Source organism: Chenopodium album, chromosome 12 (assembly GCF_948465745.1).
Source record: "Chenopodium album chromosome 12, dcCheAlbu1.1, whole genome shotgun sequence".
Lineage (NCBI taxonomy): Eukaryota > Viridiplantae > Streptophyta > Magnoliopsida > Caryophyllales > Amaranthaceae > Chenopodium > Chenopodium album.
The window spans coordinates 10,086,818-10,109,776 of record NC_137845.1 but is presented as its reverse complement, the minus strand read 5'-3'; the positions used below and the strand labels follow the sequence as shown (position 1 = coordinate 10,109,776).

The 22,959-nt window shown below is 32.5% G+C and overlaps 1 pseudogene; it reads left to right on the top strand.

The window, feature by feature from the left end:
- Window positions 1-20,248: 20,248 nt before the first annotated feature.
- Window positions 20,249-22,025, top strand: LOC145571920 (alkane hydroxylase MAH1 pseudogene; annotated as a pseudogene).
- The last annotated feature ends 934 nt before the right edge of the window (window positions 22,026-22,959 follow it).

The window sequence follows — 22,959 nt, the reverse complement described above, 5'->3', positions numbered from 1 at the left end:
CCCCTAACCCGTATCACCAGCTCACACCACCAGCTACCAGCCCGTATCACCAGCCCCCCTAACTCGTATCACCAGCCCCCTAACCCAATTCACCACCAACACCCACAACCACCAGAACCCCTACCCACCTAATCGTAAGCCCCTAACCCACACAAATAAGCCCAGATCTACCACCCCACCTAAGAAAACCACCCCACCACCGCCGAAACAAATCATCACAACCCAAAAATTAACAAAAATAAAATCCCAACCCAAACTCCAACAGCCACCACAACCACAACCACATATATTCAATCTATTAAACCAGAAACCCGAAAAAAAAAATAAGAAAAATGAATAGAAAAATTTTGAACAAAAAATTGAAAACAAATGATAAAACACTACTAAAATTCGGCCAAATTGCGACCGTCTCTAACGGTCCCGCATATTATAGTAAAAATGGCCGCAATGCGACCGTCAACGGTCGTAAGGTGGTGGTCGTTATTCACGTGGTCGCAGAAAATTATTATAACGATCGTTTGACAGTCGTAGATTTTTTGCGACTGTTTTTATTATTTTCAACGACTGTTTAGAAAACGGTCGCAAAAATTAAATATTGCGACAGGTAAAATCAGCGATCGCAATTTTTGGAATTAGCGACCGCCATAAGCTGTTGCTAAAATTTTTTAAAAAAACAAACAAAAAAAAAGAAAAATCGCACTACACTGTACCTCACATCCAGCCTCACCAACCATCAAAACCACCTTTACCCACCACCACTGCCAACCCAAACCACCCTTACCCACCACTTCTGCCCACCCTAACCACATAAACCCATAGCTGCTCACCCGAAACCACCTAACCCACCACCACCGCCAACCCAAACAACCTTTACCCACCCCAATTCACCACCCTAACCAGTAAATCAACCGCTGCTCACCTTAAACCACCTCAACCCAACGCCGCTCACCTTAAACCACCTCAACCCAAGGCCGCTCACCCGAAACCAGCTCAACCCACCACCGCCCACAAAATTATAAAAAATTAAGAAAATTACCCACAAAATCAGAAATAAAATTATACAATAATTATACAAATTATACAGAAAATTACCCACAAATCAGAAATAAAACAATAATATAGATCTTTCAGAAATTATAAACTAAAATTACAATAAAACAACACAAATCAGAAATAAAACAATAATATAGATCTTTCAAAATTAAAAACTAAAATTACAATAAAACAATTATACAGCATCAGAAATTAGAAACAATAACCCACAAAATTATAAAAAATTAAGAAAATTACCCACAAAATCAGAAATAAAAGTATACAATAATTATACAAATTATACAGAAAATTACCCACAAATCATAAATAAAACAATAATATAGATCTTTCAGAAATTATAAACTAAAATTACAATAAAACAACACAAATCAGAAATAAAACAATAATATAGATCTTTCAAAATTAAAAACTAAAATTACAATAAAACAATTATACAGAATCAGAAATTAGAAACAATAAATCTAAATCAACAATATAACCTAAATTAAATATCAGATCTAGAAAACCTTAACTTCTCTTAGGCTCATTCTTGTGACAGTGGAGGTCTTGTTACGGTTGATCGAGTGTGTGGTCGTGACGGTGGCAAGCAGTGTGGAGGAGAGAGAAAGTGTCGGCATCAACATCACAAGCGAAGCTTCCGATTTGAGCCAAAGCTTGAATGAGCAGCGATTTCCGGCTTCTTATTCTTCAAATTTCAAGTGCTTTGCTTCATTTTCGGCAGTAAAATTCAGAGAATTAGTAGATGAGAGTAAAAGAGGAGGAATGAAGCAGAGAGAGGAGGGTCGTGAGAAGGATAGAGTGGAGATAAAAAAAATGGAGGAAGAGGGTCGGCTGAGAAGAGAGAGAGATAGAATAGGAATAGCGGTTGTTAACCAAAAAAAATAGGGTTAGTGTGGGTTGGGAAGCTTGATCCCCTTATATACCCTATTTTAAAAATTAATAAATAAACAATTACGACCGTTAAAACAGCCGCAATTCTCACAAATAGCGACTGTTTAACAAACGGTCGCAGTTGGCGGTCGTAATTATTTAATTTAATTTTGATTTATTTTTCACATATTTTTTTAAAAAGATAAATTATTCAAATATTATTGCTACTGTTTAATAGGTAAAAAAACGGTCACAAACTTGCGACCGTTTTCAAAATTACGACCGCCTTTAAAACGGTCGCAAATTTGTCATTTTGCGACCGTTTTAATGACAGTCGTAAAAAATCGGTCGCAATTTGACCGAATTCTAGTAGTGAAAAGTTGTAGATCTACTACACTTACCACAACAATTCGACCACAAAAAACCAAATTTAGTCTTGAATTTGGTTATATAAGGCCAAATTCGACCATGAAAACGCTAGATCTAGCGTTTCCATGGTCGAACTTGACCATATAACCATAAATTAGATAAAAAAAAAAAACATGCCAGGAGCTTGGTCGGAAAATAACTCAGGGATGCTTCGTGGGCTAGATTGGTCGGAAATCAACAGAAGAGAGGGAGTAGCGAGAGAAGAGAAGGAATAGTGAGATAAAGAGAAGAGAGAGAGAGTAACGAGAGAGGAGAGATAAAGAGAGAACACTACTAGAAATAGGCTCATTTTCAACGGAAAAATTCCGTCGAAAACACCCTGAATCCGTCGGAAAAGACGTTTCCGACGGAATTCCGTCAGAAGTGGTTGTCGGAAACGACATGGTAGGAAAAACCACTTTTACTGTCGGAAATTTCGTCAGAAACACCTTTTGGACGAAATTTCCGACAAAATTATCCATCGTTTGAGATGTTCCGACACCGGAAAAGTCCGTCTGAAATTTTCGACAAAATAGTAAATTCGGTCGGAATCTTCCGTTGGAAAGTTATTTTATGCAATTAAAAAAAACGGCGCGCCACCACCTTCACGTCGTTTCACCACCTCTAACCACCCAAAACGCCGTTGTCAACCCCACCCTAACCAACCCACCAGCCCCCACCACTTCACCTTAACCGATCCCACAACCCCACTTCACCTTAACCGAACCCACCACCCCACTTCACCTAACTCACACACAAACCCAGATCAACCCTAACCAACCCCTTAATCGAACCCACCCACTAACCTGACCGACCCCCTAATCAAACCCACCCAAAATCACACACCCAAACCCACTCACCTAAAACCACCCAATCAGATCTGTACACCAGACACCCGAAAATAATAAATGAAAATTGAAAACAAAAAAAACAAACCACCACACCACAACACCAATCACCATATCCACACCCACTATGGCGCAACCAACCGAAAAAATAAAAAAAAATAAAAAATATTTAGAGAGTCGAAAAACATACCTCAATAATCGAAATTGGCTTTGAATTACTGAATTTGGTTTAAGTAGGCTAAATTTGACCTAAAAATCATTAATTTCTGAAATATTAGAGGAGATGGAGAAAGGAAGAGTAGTAGAACGGAAGAGGAAGAGTCGAATTCGGGGTTGTTGTTGATGTCGATGTTAGCGGTGGTGGTGGGAGATGTAAGGTGGTAGACTGGTAGGTAGAGGGGAAAGAAGAGAAGAATGACGGAGGAGAACGGCAGAGGAGAAGAGAAGGAGAAAGAAGAGGAGAGTGAAGGAGAGGGAAGAGGGGAGAGAAGAGAGAAGAGGAAAGAAAGAGAAATGGAGAAGGGGAAAGAAAGAGGAGCGGCAGAAAGGGTTTTAAGGTTTCTAAAAAAGATTTTTTTTTTCTTAAGTTATATTCCAACGGAAATCGTTGGAAATTTCTGATGAAATATTTATCCGTCCGAAAAGGTAATTTCAGCCGAAAAAATCCGTCGGAAAGTACATATTTTCCGACGAATTTTTATTCCGTCGAAAATTTCCGACGGAATAGGTTAATTCGTCGGAGATATCCGACGGAATAGAAATCCGTCGGAAATTTCGACGTTTTCGACGGACCCTCGTCGGAAATTTCGACGTTTTCGACGGACCCCCGTCGGAACCAGTCCGTCGTTATTTGCCAGTTTTCTAGTAGTGGAAGATGGATGAAGAGAGAAAGGGAGTGCGGCGATGTAAGGGAAAAAGAAAAGAGAAAGGGGAACTGAAATGAGGGGGTTGCTTTAGGGTTAGCTATTTATATGTCGTTTTCTTTTCTAAAAAAAATAAATATAGTCAGATGCCTTTTCGACGGAAACTTCCGTCGAAATTCCATAGGAAATTTTCGACGAAATTTTCCGTCGAGATATACTTTCCTACAAAATTTCCGTCGGAAAATTTCGACAGAATAAAATTGAATCGGAAATTATGCGACTTGCGACGGATTTTCATGTCTGTCGGAACACTTCCGTTGAAATCGGCCTATTTCTTGTAGTGAGTTTTGACATTACATTCCTTACAAATTAAAGATGACCAAGATTAAATGCAACTTAATAAAAGAACAAAGGCCGCAAAACCCGACACAGTAAGAACAAGGGCACTGGAGCGGGTTCTCCTCGATACTATATATATTATTAAAAATCTTTAAGTTGATGTCTTTGGGGAGCTGACACTCCTGAGACTGGGCGCAAGCACTCCACTATGCTGGTCGAGTAGCTCAAATTCAGACGTTCATATCTTCTTCGTTTCTTTCTCAAATTGTGCATATGACATGGCATATATTGGAAAGCTATCGCACACTACTATCACCTCCAATTTGATAAGGCATTGGAGCAAACAACAACAAAAACTATCATTTAGGCGTTCAGCTTTTTTTACGTTAGGTGGGTGTGTTGCCTTCGACAATTCCCACTATCATATACTTCCTCCGTTCTCTATTACTTGACCCGCATTGACTTTTACACTATTCACCACCCCTCCTTTGACCATCTTTTGTGAATAATATGTAAGGAAAAATATATTCATGTATGATCTTTTTAGATTCGTCTCAATAAGTACTATCATAATATATAACTTTTATAATTTTTACTTATGGAGAATTTAAGTTATTGATTGTTAAAGTTTTGTATTGGCAAACGTGATAAAAGAAACAGGTCAAGTAAAAAAGAATAGAGGAAGTAACACCTTCCTTCAGGGTGGCTGAAAAAAAAAAAAATTGGTGGCCAATCTCATAAGAACAGTGCTCTAGCTTGCGCTGATTAAGGCTAACCTTGTGGTCTCTAATATTTGGGTACTAATCCGAGTTTAATAATCAATCTCCTCCATATAACTTTTGTTCAATGAAAAGTTATTATCGAATGCATAATAAAATTATAAATGAATTGAATTAAATTAGGATTTTCTTTCATGCCATTTAACAAATAAAACTCCGGCTCATTAGAAATGTTAGTCAATAATGGGAGTGTTTGCTAAGGTTTGGGAATTTGGAATGTGCTTCGGTTGATGTTTATGTAAAAGTGAATGGTATGTGTAGAATTTAATTTTGTATTGCTAAAAGGCCTTTTTCAACTGTAAGGGCCTGTTCAATTAGTTTAATTTCAGTTCAGTTCACCTCCAATCAGTTCAGCTCAGCTCAGCTCTTAATTTCCTTGTCTCATAAAATATTCATTTCAGTTCAGTTCAGCTTAATTCATTAGTAATTAAATATAAACAGACCCTAAATGTACTGATGAAAATTCAGTTCAATTGTAAACAGACTAAGCACCAATGATGTATGAAATTAAAAAGGACTTGTGGAGTGGGACGGGTGAACTAGATGGATGACTTCAATAAATGCACAAAATTGCACAAAATTAATAAAACGGACCGCAATTTATAATAACTACTACATGTACATAATACGTACTTCGCAATGTTTATCAGCACGAAGGAGTTCAAAGGTAACTGACAACCTTTATATTCGCAAGTTACATAACCTTTATATTCGCAAGTTACATAAACTAAAGGCATTGAATCAATCAATCAAACAACAACAAAAACAATTACTTGTATATCTCTAAGTTTTCAAAGGTGCTAAGTTTTCTTTACAGTCTTCTTAGCAACGCCCTATTAGTGAACCATTTCAACTAAAAATTTAAGCTGATGATTGAGACCCAATAATATGTTTTATACTCTATCACGCTCCCTCACACGAACCCGTTGGGCTAGAAGTGTGAATGCAGTATGAACCCTCCTCATACTCTGCGCTTAATATTTCACTTGAAAGTGGGGCCGGGGTGGATGAGATTCGAACTCGTGACCTTTGTTTCACACTGGCTCTGATACCATGTTAGTGGTTGAGGCTCAGTAATATGTTTTATACTCAATCATGCCCTGGCTTAGTAACAGACATTAATTTCATATTTTTGATATCATTAACTACTTTTTTATATTTATATAAACTTTCTCAAGGTCATAACTTAAGGGGTAGTTTGTACTTCCTAGGTAACATGGATCCAACCGCGCCATAGGGCACCTTAACTGTTTGTATTTTATTTTTAGATTGTTGAGGGAAAGTTTGTATTTTGAACAAACATACTTTGTATTATTGGTGGTTTTCTCAAAGTCTAGAAGAAAACTACATATATTCTAATATACGAAGTATTATATTAAGAACAAAATTTAGAAATTAGGAACAATATAACATGTAGTGGTAGAATTACATATGTGACTAAGAAAAGATTGAGAGATAGCTTAACTTGTTTGAGCTCACCTCCCATTTTCAAGAAATTTTGAGATCGATTCTCATCACTTGTTTCAATGACTCTCTAAACACCCAAAAAATCAGATAGTGACTAAGAAAGTTCATTATTATTAACTTAGATTATCTCCATTTCACAATGAGTTTTATTGGATGCATATTGTTGGTTTTACTTGCAAACAAATTTATTTTATCCTTAAATTACATCTGTTTATACTCTTTTATTGTTTTTTTTAGAATGAACAACTTGATGTCTTTGGACTGCTATTATATAAATTAGTGTTGTTCTCAGACATCGTCTGGATAGTTTATTGAATGGCGCACCATAATTTCTTGATTTTTTAGTGATAAAAGTCAAAATGTTTTATTAAAAACAATGTATTGTGTAAACACATAAAAATTATAAGATATTTTTTAAAAAGTTATAATTACGTTATACATATAAATGTTTTTGCTGATTTAATACACCTTTTTTTAAAAAAAAAATTATACACTCTCGTTTTGGAGCCAATTTTTTAAGTGTTACATTTTTATACAACTTACTCCATATATATTATAGATCTCTCTCCTTCTATTGCCACCAATCAAACCCACTACATGTCACATTAATTCTTATATGCTGTCTACATAACAGATACTTGGAAAAAAATTGAAATCTCAAATTTTGATGTCTCGATTTAGTTATTAAAAAAGGTATTTTGTGATGTGAAAATATTTATAATTTTTTTTTTCAAAAAAAGTTATAATCTAATTTATATATATGGAAATTAGAAGTCCTTTTAGAGATAAAGCTCTAAAATAAATTTTTATCTTAAAAATTCTATCTTAAAATTCGCGTATTTATTTGTTATTTAGCCCGTCTTGTGAATGGCTGGCCACATCGTGTGGCCGCTTATAAAATAAGGGGTTGTTCTCTTCGGTTTAATTTTAGATTAGTTCAGTTCAACTCCAATCAGTTCAGTTCAATTCCTAATTTCCTTCTCTTATAAACAATTCAGACCAGTTCAATTTAGTTCAGCTCCAATCAGCTCAGTTTAGTAAATCAGAACATGCCCTAACAAAGTAACTTCTATAATACTGACAAGTAATCCTGGTAATACTAGCTAGGTAACCCTATGAAACTCACAAAGTAACCCTAACAAAGTAACGAAGTAACCGCTATTACACTAACGAAGTAACCCATATGATGGCTGGCCACACGCCCACACCGTGTGGCTAACCACATATAAGAATTGTGTTATTTCATTCATATGGAATTTTAGAAGTCTTGCCACATACAAAACTATAAAATAATTTTTTTATATTATCCTAAAACATTTATCTTAAATTTGCTTATTTAACGTCATATGTGCTATATTAAAGCTTATGTGTCGTTTACGTAGCGCGATACTTGGCAAAATTTAAAACGACAAGTGTCGCTATTTCGTGGTCTGACTAAAAGTTTAGCTTTATATATTAGTTATATACTAGGTTAAATCCCGTGCCATGCACGGTCATAATTAAACTTTACAACAAAATTTATAAAGAATGGTGTTAATTCAACAAATTTATCCAAAAAAAAATATTTGTAACAAAATAATAGTCTCTAATTAAAGATATTAATGGTCAAATGTGTCTCAACAAATGTGCAAATCCAACCATAACTTATAAAAAAACGGAGGAGTATAATATAATAAAATGATTTTGTTAAGTTGGTCTTATAAACGTTATGTATATTTGTAAGATTTATACAAATTATCCTACCAAAATTATTATTCCTATTTTTAATTAAAATAAATTTTAAGTTGGAGGAAAAAAATTATAATAATATTATGATAATTTTTTTTTTTTTATAATCTTGGATGATGATATATGTCAATACCTTAATTTTAAATTATGTTAGTATATTTGTAACTAAAAGATTTATAGTATATAAAATATATGTTGAAAAATAATAATAAAAAAAATTGAGTATGATTGGATAAAATGCGTTGTCAAAATGGAAATAAGTATTATGGTAGGTTATAAAATGGAAGTTATTAAAATTTGGCAAAAAAAAAAAAAAAAAAAAAAAAGGCGGGAAAATTTTTTATAACATCGTGACAAGTGTCACTTTAGATTCGCTTTTAGTATAGGTTAATTGATTGATTGATTGATTGATATATGATATTTACGGTAACTTCGAATTTCGAATTATGAGCAATAACAATCTGCATTTGGGTTAAAGTCATATCCTTTCCACGGAACATCCTTAATTGGCCCTGCCCCCGAAAGCCACAAACTTGTATCATTGTATGAAGGCTCCATATTAATGGCTTCTCGTTCCATTGTCCATCTCTCGTGCTTAAACTCGTCACAATCATCTCATTATATTGATTCCGTCCTTTTTAGGGTTACATGATAGGACGAATTAATTTAAGGTGAAGGGCAAAAGGCTAAAGTTAAAGTGGGTAAAGAAAAAAAATTTAAAAACACTTTAAACAAAAGTGGGTTAACAAATACCGGTTAAAAGTCTATTAGATTAGCACCTTGTTTGGTTGCATCAATTTCAAGTGGGCACTCAAAATTCCTAGGAATTGCACTAGATGTGGGTTGTTTGTTCAGCCTATCACCTCCCCCTAGATAATTCAAATTTACTAGGAATTGTAATTTTCTTAATGTCAACCAAACAAAATAGAGCAATTTCCTAGGAATTATATAACGGAAATAATTTCCCATGAATTGTAAACCAGGAATTAATTCCCATTGCTACCAAACGAGTCCTAGATATACACATATTCCCCGATTTTGATCCATTTCATACACAGCCCAATTGAGAGCACAAAACATACTGTCATGACATATGACCCTGCAGGGCCGCCCTACTTGTTCGTACCTAATATTATGTGCTTGCAATTAGGAATTAATATTTGTAAGCTTGCTGTGTGTATGAGCTCCACAAAAATAGTGTGCGTCTAAAATACAAATACAGGTTGTACAAACTATGGAGTACAAAGTATACACATACACCAATAATTATGGCTATTAAAGCATGAGAGAAGAAATGCATTCACAATGAATAACTAACGGTACAGTATGATCTTTATACTAAAGGAGTAAAGGGTCAACAAAAAATGGGTTGTGCTCTTAAATGATGGAATTTAAAGTTAAGAAAGAGAAATGTGGAGTATAATTAAATCAAAGGAAAAATACTACCCACATCTATCTTAGTTATATCAGCTCGATTTGATCTTTTTGTTCTTCCCACTTGTATATCTCATAAAATATTAATAAAAAATCGGAAAAAGAAATAAATTTTTGACACTCTCTGTGAAACAAGCTCACCACAGAAAGAGCATAGTATAATGACGTGTTATTATTATTATTATTATTATTATTATTATAATGACGTGTTATGCATCAAATGTTTGATTATTTTAAATATTGCATAGTATAATATATATTGCTAATAAATAACCAGTTTAAAAAATAAGATAGAAGAAAAAATATTCCTCATAAAATGAAAGGAAAAAAAAAAAGAAAAAAAGATATGAATAGAAAATTTTGATATTATGGTTGACTGAAACCAATAACACTGAGTCAAAAAGATAAAAGCATAAAAAAAAAAAAAAAAAAAAAAAAAAAAGAATTCATTAAAAAAAAAAAAAAGGGGTTGAACGCTACTTTACAATTTCAAAAGCTATCTTTTCTAGCTTTCAACAACAGTTACTTAAAAGCTACCTCTACCTCTAACAGCTACTTAAAACACTACTTCACCAAACACTAATATTATTTTAAGGTAGTGTTTTGACTAGGTCTAAAAGCTAACAGCTACGTTAAAAGCTAATGCCGAACAGGCCCTACATCCAATCGTGGTGGTTATTGTAGCGATTACAATCGCTATAAATGTTTAACTCATTTTCTTCAAAAAAAAAAAAAAGCGTACCATCTTTACAAGATTCGAACATGCAACCTCAAACTCTTATATTAAATGTTTCACCAATAAGCTATGACATATTTTATGTATTCTTTGTCAAACAATATTTATATATCTAGTGTTGAAAAGGCTTTTCGTATCGATTTTTAGGATTTAGTGGCGATTGTAAATGATACGATTTCTCAAAATTATATAAATGTGTAAAAATAGTGTGGATATGTATTATTATGTTTTCCGTATCGATTTTATATGGGAAAACTATGGCAATTGTAAAATGATACGACTTCCTTAATTATTTCACAAACATATTTGCATATTGTAGCGAATGTACAATCGCTACGAAATAATCGCTACGAAAAGACATTTTTCTTGTAGTGTTTTTAATATTTATATCACTTTGACTTATACTCCATTCATTTATTTTTTGTGGATTAATTTTTTTACTATTATAAAATAAATAAATACTCCGTATCATATTTTTTTAAAAATGTTATTATAAAATACATCATTGGATTAGTTACAAGGTTTATTTTTATATTTATTTATTTTTTTACAATTTTTACTAATAGACAATTAAAGATATTAATGGTTTAAGTTACGTCTCGATAAAAATATGCCGGTCATGGCGGTCAAAATGATGCAAAAATTACGTTTTTTTTTTAAACTTTGTTTAAATTATTTTTAATGAACTTATTTAAATTGAAATTTTATTATTATTGCCAAAGTTAATATTTTTTTTACTGATTTGTTATTAAATGTAGGCCTTGTTGACTTTACCTTACTCAAATAAAACTAAAAAATTTAGTTTAGAAAAATTATGTTAAATTCAGCGAAAATAAATTAAGTAAAATTACGATGTAATTTTGATGGCATTGACCAATCCTCGGTGCATTTGTGCATGGAGCTGAGAAATTACGATGGTCGATCAAAGTAGTAACGTCGACGTCTAGCTAGTCTTCAATATCCCATTACCCACATTTAGGGGTGTAAATGAGCTGATACGTTCGTGAACTACTCGCTAACAAGCTCGATCAAAGCTTGGTCAAAACTCGTTTGTTAAGCTAACAAACAAGCTTAAACAAAAATTTTAAGCTCGTAAAATAGATGAACAAAGCTCGAACAACATCATGTTCGACTCGGTAATGTTCATGAATAGCTTGTTTAAGTCCATTTGTAAATACACCCTATTAAAACTTGAACGATGTATATATCTTTTATTTATACATACTAATTATTTTATCACGTAAAGCCGTAAAGGCATGAAAGCTCCGTCATTATCTTTTTTAATTTTTATAGAAAGAATATAAACATCTTATATAAAATTACATGTGTATGTCATTATCTTTTTTTAATTTTTGTATGTGTTAAAATTTGAAAGAAACGATTTTCCGTTCAAGCTTGAACTTAAACTCGAAATGCGAACGAGTACGTTCGTGAACAAAATAGTTCGAACACGAATAATTTTTATCAACCTTAGCTCGAACAAACTAAAACTCGACTTGGCCCGGATCGTTTGCAGCCTTATTGACATTTTTCCGTCTTTTAACGATGGTAAAGTATATATTATTCACCGATTATCCTATATAAAAAAAATGGAATGTATGGGTTTAACCTTATACTTACAGATAAAAGCAATAAATCGAGGATATTTGTAATGATCATATTATTGATATGTTAATGGGAAAATATATGTTATTGAAAATACTTGGATAACATATACTCGGTAGTGTATTATATAAATTCTTAAATGGACCTGGTTCACACTAATTTATTGTGGACCATTAACATTAGAGACAATATGATTGTTTTATTAATACAAAAATAGGTCACTATATTATAATAAAGGTTATTATTAAAGTTAGTGTTACATTATACAAGCTATAAGAGGTTAATTTTTTTAATGAAAATTTTAATATAATGGTCAATATATATAATAAAGATCATTATATTAAAATTAGGCCACTATTCAATATAATGTCGCATTTTAATTAAGTTCATAATAATATTAAAGGTCACACGAGTTTTAAAAAAGGTTACCATGTTAAAAATAAGGTTAATATATTAAAATTAGGGATCAGTATGTTGAATATAATATTAGTTACATGTGTAAAAACCTTAGGTCTACAATAATATTATTGTGGACCAGGTCCACACAAGATATTCTGAGTATATTAATATAAATTTATAACAGCTATAGAAAAGTACATATTTGTGTATGATACATTAATATTTTGTATATATATTTTTTAACTCTATAACAAATAATATTGTGCAAATTTCATATTTAAAATGAACATACTACGTATTATTATATACGAATATGATGATATTTCCATTGTTAATTAGTTTAAAAGATTACTGAACTATGGTCATATTTTACTATTTTAGTCAAATTAGAAAATAAAGTGGGATGGTAATTGTATCAAACAATCAATTAAAAATTGTTATATATACCCGGGTATACAGTGCATCTAAGGGTATTATTTGTTCATTTCGATAATTATTGCTAAAAGTAATGAATATAATGCCACCAAAAGCAATGAAGCGGTGAATATGATTGGATTGTGATATGCTAATTTGTGGGTCAATTGATTGTGTTTATGATCTGATGTCATAATATATGTACTTATTTGATTTGCAACTTCCTAGCCTAATCAATCTTAAGTGATGGTACTTAGGATTGTGGGCTCCTATTTTAACCATAGGGTTGATGGATCTAGTTGATGGATCAATTTAATATCATCTTGATATTGATGTCTTGGAATGATGATAATTAGGTGAGAATACAACCTCCCAAAAGGATTCCCCAATTTGTGTTTATAACTTCTTAATAATGTCCAATCAAAGATTTGAGTCCATTAAAAAATTTATTTATACTTTTCTGTTATCAATTTTTAAAATTATCATGACTTTAGTAAGTCTGACCAATTTATGATTTCTTATATGACATACAAGTATATATATATATATATATATATATATATATATATATATATATATATATATATATATATATATATATATATATATAATATATTATATGATTCATTCTTGTATTTATTATTAGGTATAATTACAGATGTTAAACAACCTTTCTAAATCCATCTTAATAGTGTATAAAACATATTTTTGGACTTCAACAACTTAAGTTTTTAATTGGGTTGTTCCTCTAACATGATATCAGAGTCAACATCACACAAAAGTCATGGGTTCAAATCACATTCATCCTCCACTTTTAAATGGAATATTAAGCACAAGGTATGAGGAAAGCCTATATATATTGCAACCACATTTCAAGCCCAACGGACTTTCGTGCAAAGGCATAATAGAATATAAACATATTTATAGATTATAGGCTTTAAGCATTAGCTTAAATTTTGGTTGAGATAGTCTTTTAATACATCTAATAGAGATTTAGTACATTATTAGTTTCAAGTATATATATTGTTGAGTGCGAACTTAATTAGCTTAAGAGAAATCATCAAATAAAGAAATTCTTTAAAAAAAAAAAAAAAAAAAAAAAAAAAAAAAAAAAAAAAAGATCAATAAGAGAGTTGGAATGAAAAAGATGAAAGGATGAGTGAAATTGAAGGAGAAGCGATTCATAGTGTGGGTCAACACTTTAAGAGTGGTCAAGTAAAGTATAACTTGGTTATGGATATAGATGATTACAAGAAAACCTAACTCTTCTCTTGGAGAGTTGGAGAGTCTAATCTTTACCAGCATTTGGAGTTGTATTTTTTTTTTTTTTTTTTTTTTTTATAAAAAAAAATGAGAGATTGGAGTTTTAATTTATTCCTTCTGTATCACAAATTATTTATTGATGGCCTGGGAGGCTGGGAATTTATGTAGTGTTGCAAGATACTACGGAGTATGTGTTTATTCCTTCTTTATCACAAATTTATGTAGTCTTGCAACATGCAGCAATTCAATAAGTTGTTTTTTTGATAATTTATATATATTAATAGAAAATTAGATTTGATAAAAGATGCTGCGTGATGGAGTATTATTTGATGGAATGAGAGTGTGTATGAGATAATAACTTTTGGTATAGGCAAAAAAGATATTCGTAAAGTGTGAAATTTATATTGGGACGTACATGTGAAACTTGAAAGTATGAAATGGTACTAAAATAGTAAATTGTTAGAGATATGATATCATCAATATCGGAAAATATATATGTGTGTGATACATTTTTTGTATTGATACAATTAGAAGAATAATATATTTATCTTTATTTATATTAATTAAAGATATTAGTAAGAGAATATATCATATCTCTAACATAAATGTAAATTGATACCATAAAGTACAGAGTACAACATTTATAGATATTCTCGTAAAATGTTGTATAAATAGTTATTAATTTCACTTTTGTACAAAATGTAGGATAATTACTAGAATTTATCTTCTTATGTAATTGTACAAATAATATTTAGCCCCCTTTGTTTTTTTTTTTTTTTTTTTTTTCCTTAGATAAAAACTCTACATTTCTCTTTCGTAGCTTTAACTCCATTATTTAAGAGCACAAATTGCACAACCTATTTTTTGTTGACCAATGAGGCCTTGACCCCTTAGTTTAAAAATCAAAGTGTATTGTTAGTTGATCTTTTTGAATGCATCTTCTTTATTCTCTCATCCTTTAATAGTCACCATATTGTTGGTGTGTATACTCTATTTTGTGACCACACTATTTTTGTGGAGCTCATATCACATGTCCCCGCCGCACGTTTAAATGAATTGCTAACTACGGCACCATAAAATTAGGCACAAGTTAAATCAAATGCTTACGGATGTATTACTCCATATATATAATACTAGAAATTTGACAAAACAAATCACTGCTCTCTAATGGAAATAAAGTATTTGAGTTTTGAATTTTGAGTCGATAGTTTAAAAAGTTTGGAGTCTTATAATGTTTAAACAACACCGAAACCACATCGGTTAAATTTTAAATCCACCACTGCTAGTCCATATTTATGCGGGCGGTGTTCAATAATTGTGGACTTGTCTAAATGCGGTATGTAAATATTACTCTCTTCATTCCTTAATTTTTACCCCATTACAAATATATGAGTCAAACTAATAAAACTTCAATAATCTATAAGTGATAATATATTTATGTGGGATATTGTTAGAATCGTCTTAATGTGTATTTTATTAATATCAAAATTTTATAATTTTTATGCATGTAAAATTGATGATATAAGCCTTTGAACTATTGGGGACCGTATAAAGTCAAATGGGACAAAAAATAAGGGACAAAGGGAGTAATATGGAGATCAATATTATGGTGGTTGCCTACATTAGTCGATATAACCCCCATATCCTTGTGGACTTGGGGTGAAACATAAAACCCAAAAAAAAAAGGAAAAAAAAATTACCTTGACTTAATATCTTAAGGAGGCACATCCAAAAAGGGTAGTTCGGGAAAAAGAATTAAGCAATTATTGAAGAGAAATTACCGTGATACAAACTCATAAATAAACCTGGTTCACACTAATTTATTGTCGACCACTAACATTAGAGACATTATGATTGTCTTAATAATTAAAAAATTAGAGTTCATTATATAAGAATAAAGGTGGTAAGATGGTAATTGATGTATTGGGCCCACAAAAATAAAGTGATAATTGATATACTCCCTCCGTTTCGAATTACTCGCAACAAAGGACAATATTGCGAACTCTTAGGCAAAAGATTGAAAGTATGATTATTTAAAAAAATAAGGATATATGCTTAACTACCAATCCAACCCACAAAAAAAAAGGAAAAACAAATTCAACCTTAATTAAATCAAATAACCCACCACCACCGACACCACCAAGCAGCAGCGACACCCACCACCACCACCACCCAGCATCACCGAAACCAACCACCACCACTGCACCACCCAACATCACCTGAAACCACCCGCCACCACCACCACCTAGCATCACCGAAACCACCCACCACCATCACCACCGACGAACCCAACACCACCGACGCACGAACCCAGCATCACCTAGCCGGAGCAACCCACCGTACCCACAAGCATCCCACCGTACCCAGCACAATCAAAACCCCAAACTCAAAACCAAACCCACGAACCCTCAATCAAAACCCATAACCAACAATCAAACCCAAAACCCCAAAAAAAACCAGGAACCCTTGAACCCACCAACCCAGTGAAAACATTCACGACCAACACCACTAGCCAGCGAACCCACCGATCCCGCGAGACCACCAAGCTAGCGCAGTCACCGATCCCGCGAACCCACAAAAATTTAAGATCTGGAAAACCTTGAGAATGGAGTTGGAGGAGGAGAGAGAAAATTAATGGGGATGAGGAAGAAGATGAAGAAATTTGATGATGAAGGAAGAGAGAGAGAAATAATGGGGATGAGGAAGAACCGAAGAAGATGAAGGATGATGAAGGTGGCTGGGATGATTGATGAGAGGGAAGGGGATTGATTTGGGTGGAAATTCTTAAGTTAATTAATGTTAAGAGTTTTATAATATAAAATCTTTTTTTTTTTAATTAGGGTGTTTAAAAAAAAAGTAAGGGTAATTTGTAAAATCATACAAAAAAACCTTACCAAAAATGGAAAGAAATCACTTTGTTGCGAGTAATGTGAAAGGGTCATTTTAGGAAATTGTTGCGAGTAATATGAAACGGAGGGAGCATATAAAAATCGGTGTCATCATCATATACCCTAGAGCTTTTTTTTTATTACTTACCATATACCCCTGTCGACTAACAAATATTACCTCTCTTAGTATTTAGAGTTAATTATGCCTTGAAACCACCCTAAACCCCTTCCGCCACCCTCGGAATCAATTACTCCCTCCGACCCATAATATAATTTTTGCTATCGTATTTTGGAGAACCAAAATGTTGTTCTTGTCTCTATTTTTGGATAGTATGTAAAGACCATTATGCCCTCACTTTTTTAACTTTATTCACTGTACTTCTTAAATTATCCTTGAATTTTATACATGTCTTCTACTTTTTTCCATTTTCTCTTTCTAAGTTTTGAATATAATTGTACTTTTCACTTTCATTAATGTACGTCATTCACTTTTTCCTCTTATTTCTTAAATCCAGTGAAAAAATATAAACAAGAACTATATTGTGGGACGGATGAAGTACCTTTTCCACTCTAGATCTCCAACCAATCATAAGGATATGTTCTAGAGATTTGGGTGGTTTTAGGGATTTGGGAAGAGTCTGGGTGGTAGGATTAAAGGAAAGGACGTAAAAAAAAAAAAGGATGTGTGCAAGGCCGTTTTAAACCTTTTGGGGACCCAGGCTACTAAAAAAGTCCTACAGTACATTCTTTATTATAAGTACTTTGAATTTGTATATGCATAAATAAATTACCACAAAAATTTAAAAAGCATACAAATTAATAATAATATTTTTTTAAAAAAAAAGACATATACGTAGTACTATTAAAATAAATAAAAAGATGAAAATTATAAAAAGTATAACATATAAGAAATTACCCCGTATAATGTTTTTGTATTTTTGCTATAATATATACAAGTAGTGTCCGTCAAAAAAAAAAAAATACAAGTAGTGTTCTTTATATTATCATTTCGGCAATGGAATAAAAGTAATGCTTATACATTTGGGGTATCTTTGATTAGTTTCCTAATTCTATCTAATTAGGGTATACTTGTATTATATATTGGCTATGGCCGTAATGAATGAGAATCAAGCTATTGTGTTTATTCAATTTAGCATGGTATCAGAGCCAGGTTGGATTGGGTTGTGATCTGGGCTAGTATTATGGATAACTCACATGTGTGAGAGAGTGTTGAGCCAATGAGAAAACCCACATGTGAGTGGTGTGTTGTCCCACATTGAAGATTGTAGAAAGTGTTGAAAAGTGTATCCACATTGAAGAAATAAAAAAGTTGTGTCCACTTTATAAGGTTAAGGGGTTACTCCCCTTATTGCCATATGATTTTGAGGTGGAATCTCCTTGATCGTATAAAGTGGACAGCTGTGACGGGTGTGGCCCAGACCCGTTTATCACTTCCCCATAATTATTAGTTCATCTCATAATATAGACATATATTGCATCTACACTTCAAAACCCAAAGAATTTTTATGTGATTGAGTATAAGATTAATCCCCAAAACTCTATCCTTTGGCTTAGTCTTAGTTTTCAAGTGATGGGATGTGATTCCTAATCATGCAATTGTTTTATAATATGCATATTGCATTGTACTCCTAATTAAAGTCCTAATTCCTAATAATGCATACCAATTATTAGAGAGTGTTAAACAGTCATGAAGTATTATTATTAAGTAATCATTAGTACCCCAAATCGAAATAATATTAATTCATTGTTCTTAGAACATACTTTTCATGCTAAACAAGTCATTGTTCCTAAATTATTCATGACGAAAGTTGATCAACTGATTGGATATATAATGTCGATTACTCTCTTTGTCCCTAAATGTTTAATTTTCCCCACTTTATGATCTTACCCTTTAAGTCTCCCCCTCGGGTCACCGGCCCATCCCATACCATATATTGATATATGGTTATGTGAGACCTCAAATTTACTTTTACAAGTCACACTAATTACTTTAGGTCGATCTCACTACTTTTCTATCTCATAAACTCTTCCCAACCAATAATCATTATTCCTATGGAGCAAAAAATTAAGGGACAACAAAGGGAGTAATTTAAGTAAATCCACCATGGGCCGTACCGTAGTTATTGACCATTCTACATAGATTTTACTTTTCGTTAATCATAATGCTTATCCCAATATAGTCTGAATGAGGGCAGGGTGACATTACCAATTACAAATAATAGGGAAATTCACACTGGACCTAATATTTATTGTGTCGACATAGCTAATACCAATTATTAGGAAGTGCTAAACTGTAAACAGTCATGAAGTATTATTATTAAGCAATCATAGTATTAGTACCCTAGCTAGATCAAGATTATTTTACTTCATTGTCAAAGAACATGCTTTTCATGTAAAACATGTCTTTGTTCCTGAATTATTCATGACGAATGTTAATCGGCTGATTGGATAATGCCAAGAAATTTAAACCAACCATGGATCATGGTATAGTACTATAGTTGAACCTCCTATATAGATTTTATAAGGGGGGACTATTATTATCAAAAATTAACGGAATCTATAAGTCCCCCCTTACAAGTCCCCTTTCCCATTATTTTTGCTATAATCTAAACTTAATAAAATTTATCTGAAATATGTTGTTATATACCAGAAGATATTAATATAAAGTCTCATAATATAAACTTTTTATATATATTTTTTTTCCTAATAATTGATTTTATATAATTAAGGTCAAACTTGTGCATCACTGCGGTGTAAAATTTAACCGTGCCAATTATTTTGAGATAAATAGAATATAAAGGCTTCTAGAATTCGAGCTACTTTGTATTTCTAGTCACCATGCTCACATCTACTTTTCCGTCCATATATTGATAGATAGATACAATAGATATAAGATTATAAAGACAAACTACAAGTCTACAAGTACATTATTACACTCGATTATCATTTTCATTTACTTTCGCTTTTTATTGGTATACTACTTATTATGGAGAAATGGAGAATACAATCCACTTATTCCAATTGATTTTCTGTGGGCCTAAAATACACCAGTATATTCTAGACCATTATATTCTACACCTTACTATAAATAGCACATATATTGTCACGTACAATCAACAACCAAAATCTCAAATAAACCAACATATATACTCCTATCAATTCACTAACATTCTTAATGGAGTATTACTTGTTAATCAATACACTTTTCCTTTCTTTATTTGTAATCTTTTGCTATGTTTTTCGCAACAAAAATGGGCTCCCAACTAATTGGCCCCTAGTTGGGATGCTTCCTGCACTCCTCAAAAATTTGCATAATATTCATGACTTTTCTGTTAAACTTTTCGAAAATTCTAACATGACCTTTCATATTAAGGGCCCTTGGTTTGCTAATATGAACATTTTAGCTACCGTTGATCCTGCTAACATTAACCACATATATAGCAAGAAGTTTGGATCTTTTGTTAAGGGTTCCAAATTTTACGAAATCTTTGATGTCCTTGGCGATGGGATCCTTAATTCGGATTCGGATATATGGAGTTACCATCGAAATGTGGCTCATTCTTTTCTTCATCATCCTCAATTCCTCCACTCTTTGATCAATATAACACGGAAAAAAGTCGAGAATGGACTAATACCATTCTTTGACCATGTTTCTAAGCACGATATTGAGATTGACCTACAAGATTTATTCTTAAGGTTTATGTATGATATAATGTGTACGATTATGATGGACCACGATCCGTGGTCTCTTTCAATTGATTTGCCTGAATTTCCACTCTTAAAGGCTGTGGCTAACCTCGAACACACTATTTTCACTCGTCACGTATTGCCAACATGTATATGGAAATTCCAAAGGTGGTTGAATATAGGAGGAGAGAAGAGGCACAAGCAAGCGTGGAAAATCCTTGATGACTTTGTTTACAAGTGCATAAATAAGAAGAGAGAAGAAAGGAGGAGAGGAACATCTAAGCCAAAGGATAATGAAATAGATCAGGTAAGTAGAGTAGATCTATTGACCTTATTTATGGATGCTGAACAAAATGCTATAAAGTTAAAGAGCCATGATAATAATGATAAATTTTTAAGGGATACAATTTCAAATTTTTTCTTGGCTGGGGGAGAGACAACAAGTACTGAACTAAACCTGTTTTTTTACCTTCTCTCAAAAAACCCTCAAGTTACTCACAAGATTAGAATGGAACTAAACGCGATGATGATACAAGTGAACAATAACTATGATAGGTTTCTAAGCAATTTCAAAGAGCTTAGTAGCCAACTAACATATCTTCATGCTACAATATGTGAAACACTAAGACTCTACCCTGCGTTAGTATTCAATCACAAGTCATCAATTGAGCCCGACGTCCTTCCTAGTGGTCATCGAGTGAATCCAAGTACTGAAATCATCTTCAACATGCATTCCATGGGAAGGATGAAATCGATATGGGGAGATGATTGCAACGAGTTCAAACCCGAAAGATGGATAACAGAAGGAGGGGTGATTAAACATGAGCCATCGTACAAGTTTGCGGTGTTTGGCGCAGGGCCAAGGACTTGCATGGGAAAGCAGATGGTTTTCACGCAAATGAAGATTGTAGCTGCCTACATCATCCGGCACTATGATATAAAACCTGTCGACGAAGGACAACCTCTTGTCCTCGATCTCTCTATAACTCTTCGTATGAAGCATGGATTTAAGGTTAAGATCATTCGTCGTTCTCAAAATTAGTTCAAGCACAAGTGATGCAAAAATATATGTTCAATTTATAAGTGTTGTGGTTCATTTTTGTTACACCAGTGTTTTATGTGATATAGCAAAAATTTCAAGGTTCTATAGATTATACAAGTATGTATTATTTCGTGTAAAATTTTCTTCTCAATATATGAATATATATGATCAAATTGTTCAATTCATGAAAAAAATGCTACGGGTTATCATCAATGCAGCACGGAAACTCTTAATTTTAACCACGTATCGTTTCCGAAACGTTTCCGAAACCTCTTACGTTTCGAAACCCGTTTCGAAACGGCTCATGGAGTTTCCTTGTTTTGTGAAGCGTCTCGCATAATTTAATAGTTCGAAAACCCGTGGAAAACTTAATTAAGGATATAAATAAGCGTTTCCCCTTTAAAAGAAAGCAATTAAACCCTTATATTCACAAATTACGAAGCAGCATAGTTATTTGAGTTGTTTCTATAATTGTCGTTTTCATGCTTTGGAGATCCATGTTGCTGCCATCACCGCCTAGCTAGAACAAAGTCGATCTAACTACCACCGAACGATTTCACTAATTTGATGTTTTTCTTGTATTTAATTTGGAAAAAAGGGAGTTCATGCAATTTACAGAACGAAGTATCTGTTTGTTTTTATTTTTTTTGCAAGTTTATTTGGTATTTTATTCTGATTAAATGTATTTATTTATGTATTTTTTTTTTTTTTTTGGTGAAAATTTATGTATTTTTAATGTGTCCCCGTTTCCCATAATTTTAAAATTTCCATTTCCCCGATTCCTCGTTTCCCCGTCTCCGTTTCCGTGCAACCTAGGTTATCATATTTGTTACGTGAAATTATACAGGTATGATGTAGATTCTCACATACTTAAATTACTTTTACTTGGGTGCAATATATGTTATAAGTATATTCCCTTATGCGTAATCCATTTTCGTAATAATCTCAACATTTTGACTTTTACACTATTTATTTGTTTACTTTAACTATTTTTTTTTATCAATATATAAAAAACATAGCAAGGTTGCCATGTAAAATATTTTCATTATGTTAATTTTTTTTTTTTATATTTCTTAATACTCCGTAATATGTAATAATAAATATTTATGGTCTAA